The sequence below is a fragment of the Camellia sinensis genome, chromosome 5 (genome assembly GCF_055761805.1).
Source record: "Camellia sinensis isolate YWXY chromosome 5, ASM5576180v1, whole genome shotgun sequence".
Lineage (NCBI taxonomy): Eukaryota > Viridiplantae > Streptophyta > Magnoliopsida > Ericales > Theaceae > Camellia > Camellia sinensis.
The window spans coordinates 157,460,200-157,465,548 of NC_138965.1; the positions used below are offsets into that span (position 1 = coordinate 157,460,200).

A 5,349-nucleotide genomic window follows, 5' to 3' on the forward strand; every position below is an offset into this window, starting at 1 on the left:
AAATAGAAAAGGTGTACAAGAGGAAAATAATTCAGAGAAGGCATCAGACCATTATGGACCTAGTGGGTGTCGACTTTTTATGTTGGCTAATAATTTGAGTGACATAGAATAAGCATACGTCACTCTCATGTGAGTGATTTTGCACTGGAGCAATTCTTGTTTGAGCTAAGCCAATTTGGTTTAATTGTTTTCCTCTTTGTTCCCTTTTCGTAGATTTAGCCTTCAATAAGAAAGATGTGACATAGTATAGTTCATGTTATTTGTCTTTAATATCTGTCATATGTTTTCAATGTTTTAGATTTTTAATTGACTTCCGAAATGTAGGTGAAGCAAATGGTAGTGGCAACTCTTGCAGAATCTGGTATGAACCTTTCAGATGATGTTACAGAGAGCATCATTGACAAGGTGCTCCTTCAACCTGAGTTAATTAAAGTAACATCTATTTATCAATGTAAGAGATTTAGCCTAATAATCCACCAGATAAGAAAACCCAAACCTGAAGAAGATAGACAGAGATGGGAAGCAATCTATTCATGATCTAATTCTTGCCAACCCATATCTCACTTTGTTAAAAGAAATTGCTATAAATTGTGACATGTAAGGACATAATGTTCTTTCCTCAAAACAATCAGTTTTAATGCCATCAGAGTCGTGAGTCAAAAATAAATAAATAAATATTCCTAGAACCTTTGGCTGTAACAAAAGTATGAATCCTTATTCTGCCAATTTTTTATATATATAATAGTTAATTTTTTTATGTTTTTCTATAATTAAAATATTAACACAATTATATTGTCATTAATTATTTTTATTTTGTTATTTTCAGATATTTCCGGAGTAGCAGTTTGCTTCTTGTGGAATGCAGGCGTGTATAGATTAAAATATTAACCCACGGAAGAATCATGACGAAAACTTTTGTTTTTAATTTACATTATTTAAATTTGTGAACAACATTATGTATGTATTATGCAACATTATGTATTGAGATAATTTTGCTGATGTATTGTTATGAATGGAAGAATATTTTAATTATGGATGAATTTTTATTTATATACTGGACTTTTTATATTATTATGTAACTATTGATTTTTTTTTTTTAGTTATTTTTCATTTAATACAGGTCATTTTCATATTTTTAATAATTTTATTACAGTTCTTTTTTTTTTGAGACGGCAGCACACACATCGTCTCAAAAAGAAAAATAGAACCATGGTTTTTTGCGACAGCAAGATAGGGCATTTGGTTGAAAAGGAAGATTTTTAGCGATGGTGTTATTTACCGTCGCCAATAGTACTTTTAGCGACGGTATTTGTGCCGTCGCAAATAACCCTTTTAGCGACGGCAACACAGTGCTGCCTCAAAAAAACTTAGATTTTCACGCGTTAATGGCGACATCATTTTTCCGTCGCAAAAAGGCATTTTTGCCGTCGCCTTTTTTTTGCGACGCCGTTATACCGTCGCTAAAACCCTTTTGCAACCCCCTTTGTTGCGACCCCTCACTTGCCGTCGCAAAAGGCTAGTTACCGTCGCAAAAAACCTTTTGAGACGGCGTTTTGAGTATTTGTGATGGCATTTTACCGTCGCAAAAAAGCAATTTTCTTGTATTGGGCGCTACAAAAAGGACTAATTTGCTTTCTAGACAAATAAATTATGCAGTACAAATCTCCTTCCTTGTTTCAATGGCTTTCTAGACAAATAAATTATGCAGTACAAATCTCCTTCCTTGTTTCAATGGCAGTACAAATCTCCTTCCTTGCTTTCTAGACAAAAAGGATTCGGATTTGCTGTCTATGTTGTGAACTTACAGCATTACCATCTTGTGATGTTTGGTTCATTTTTTATAACTTATTTTTTTTATTTTAAAAAAAATAAAATAATAACTAGTTTGAGGTTCTTTCTCTAAGAAGAAATTTAATGAGAAGTCTAGAGAAGAGAACTATGGGAAGAATTTTTTTAGAGAGAGAAACTATATAGAAAGTCGAAAGAAATTTTCTGGATCGAATTTTTTCTGGATCGATATTGAGAGACCTTAGACATTATGAAATTCCTAGAATTTCTCTGAGGAAGAATTTCTCTAAAGAGAACTCTAGGATCGAATTTTCTTTGAATCGATATTGAGGGACCTTAGGTATTATGAAATTCTCATAATTTCTCTAGGAAAGAATTTCTCAATAGAGAACTTTGGGAAGAATTTCTTTGGAGAGAAATTCGTTTAATCGAATTTTCTCTTGATCAATGTTGACGGACCTTAGACATTATAAAATTCTCAGAATTTCTTTACAAAGAATTTCTTTGAGAAGTGTCACGACCCAAACTTGCCCCTATAGGTTTAGCGTCGTAACCGGCCAGTAATCCTTGGATAACCAAAGGCCTCTTAACAGAACAATATATAGTTAGGTGCTGCGAAAGTAAATATATAAAATATACTTAGTCCGTTGAGCTGTGAAGAGATACATGTGACAGATAATCTTAAACTTTTATAAACTTACGAGTGACGTCAAGAGTTACAGTGTTTACTCGTCACTCCATGTACATACTAACATAAATCTTGATCGAAAATCAAAGAAACTAAGCCTAATACATTCACAAAAACAGTCGTTAAACTTGACTTAACCCGGAACCTCCTTGAGAGGTACAAAGGCTGGCTGAAAAAAAAACTAAGGCGTCAGGTCCTCAACTCTAAGCATGGTCACGTGCCTGATCACTTACATACATAATATAAATAGCGAGCGGGAGCCTAGTGAATAATAACAGAGTAAAGGGTTAAATGAATGATGTCCCATAACTAAGTTTGTACATAGAATATATTTATATTCATATTCATGTTTAAGTCATTGACAGAAATCAAAATACATGCTTAATCATACATAGCTCCATCCGTTAGTGCTAACAGATTACATACAAAGTATTAAAAATCATACTTGTCAGTTCCATAGAAGTACCTCCGGCCAGGTACGAATAACTTGTCAGTTCCATAAGGAACCTCCGGAATGGGAACGGATAACTTGTTAGTTCCATAAAGAAACCTCCAACCAGGTTCAGATAACTTGTCAGTTTCATAAGGAACCTCCAGTTCAAGTACAGATAACATACTTAAATAACAGCATTAATGTCACAAATATTTGTCAAAAGTGGACAATCATTCATAGTACAAAACATAGCATTTTAGAGAACAGATCTTATTTCATTTGCAGAAAATAATTTAACTTGAACATAGCTTTACTAAGTTATTATTCACAGATAACAAATGGCTCCAAGTAAAAGGACAGAGTAGGTAATTTAGATATCTCGTGGCGCGTGACCTACACAGATACAGAACGGATACGTGCTGAATTACACACCCAGAGTTATCAACTTAGTTATTTCTTGTCTTGGTGTGTTTCTACTTCTTTATTCTCATTATGACGTCTTAATCTTGGCCTAGGAATGTCTATAATGGAATGAGGACGCAAAAATGCACTTGAAAATACTTAACAAAATTTGTTGAAAACAAGGTCCTTGCTCGAGTGTAACTTCCTACGCTCAAGCGGACATGCAAAACGAGAGTGGTTGCTCGAGCGCAAGATCTGTCGCTCGAGCGGTCTGTAAACTTTTGCAAAAATGCTGGTTGCTTGATTTTTTTCGTTCGACGCTCGCTCGAGCGTGAGAGACATGTCATCGCTCGAGCGGTCTGCAAAATACGCAAACTTCTGGGAGCATGCATTTTACGCTCGAGCAAACTTTTGATCGCTCGAGTAGAAGTGTAAAAATAAAGGTGGTCGCTCAAACGCAGGATTTGTCACCTGAGTGTGGAGGTCGAATTCTGGAATTTCCAGATTTATCTCCAAGCTTCCAAACTCAATTCAAACACTACAAACTCTTTATTTTGGGCCAAAAAATTGAGAAATCATATGTAAACTTGAAAAATGTGAGAATTCTAAATCATTTTGTAAAATCTATGCCTAAAAACTTGTCAATGATACAAAACCCAAACTTGAAATGTTGAAAATAAGACTTACATGTAATAGTATGAGTTTTAATCTTCCAAACCATAATCAAATGCGGTAAAAACATGTAAAATATGATGAACTTCCAAAATTAAGCCATGATCAATGCATGCATGTAAGACTTCCTCAAAATCAAGCTTTAAATGCAAAAGAATTTCCATGCAAGTATGGCTATTTTCTTAATTCTTTTTCCTAAGCTTAATTCTTGGCTTAATTAACTAACTCTCTTGAATTCATGCATTAAAGACTACAAATATACAACTAAATGAGTGAATATCTACCTCAAGCCTTGAATTCTCAAGTGTAACAGCTTAGTTTTCCAAGTTCTCTTCAAAACCTTCCCTTTTCTAGCAATTCCTTTTAATTGAGCTCAAGTCTCACAAGATTCTCAAGCTTAGAACCAAATCTTCCACTCTCTCTCTCTCTCTCTCTCTCTCTCTCTCTCTCTCTCTCTCTCTCTCTCTCTCTCTCACGTTTGTGTGTGTTTGTGAGCTCAAAGATGTATATAAAATGAAGGAAAAGAATGAGTGGGGTATGAAAGGTGCCTTATATAGGCTTAGATCAAAATTTCATTAGTTAGGCTTAATTGAGCATTAATTATTCTAATTTAATCGTTCCGAATCGAATTTCAATTAAACCTACTATAAAATTCTAAAAATTTCAATTAACGCATAAATCAAGTCAATTTCTGAATCGGATGCTGATAAGGCCTTCAATTCGCCAATCGAAACAAAAACATGAACAGATCTTTCTACATTAAACAGATATAAACACACATAAGGCAACATATGATGCAAAATTTCACTTTAATTACTTGTTAAGCATAATTAAACATGGACTAACGTTAATCATGGGTTGGGGTTGTTACAAAAAGCCTAAAGAAATTCTCTGGATTGAATTTTATCTGGATCAATGTTGTGGGACCTTAGACATTATGAAAATATTGGACATCCTTATGCTATAAAATCTTAATACCAGGGACTCTAAAAAAAAAATTCCTTTAAGATATAATCAATAGAAAAAATAATTTAGGCCATACATATCAAATAATGGAATTTGTCATTATAGATAACTACCATGTCACCTATGCTATGCACGAAATAAAATAATATATTATTTTTCAAAAATATGATAATTATATTTAATTTTTTTGTATTTTGTCTCTCGTAAATAAAATTTTATATATAAATTTAAGAGTTTTGTTTCAAATGTTTCTTTACTATAATATATAGTATAGATAGATTAAAATTGTTGTATTGACAATTAATAATTAAAATTATGCTTTATTATAAAAAAAAATGACATGGTTGTAATACTTCACTATTTTAGAATAAAAATATATGATTTTTAAAAAATTGTCATA

At 32.9% G+C, this 5,349-nt stretch overlaps 1 long non-coding RNA gene across 1 annotated transcript; it reads left to right on the forward strand.

Moving 5' to 3' along the window:
* The first annotated feature begins 311 nt into the window (after positions 1 to 311).
* Positions 312 to 1,050, forward strand: LOC114266273 (uncharacterized). Its single transcript, XR_014328928.1, has 2 exons — positions 312 to 405; positions 827 to 1,050. It is a non-coding gene; the product is annotated as an uncharacterized LOC114266273 (long non-coding RNA).
* Positions 1,051 to 5,349: the final 4,299 nt, after the last annotated feature.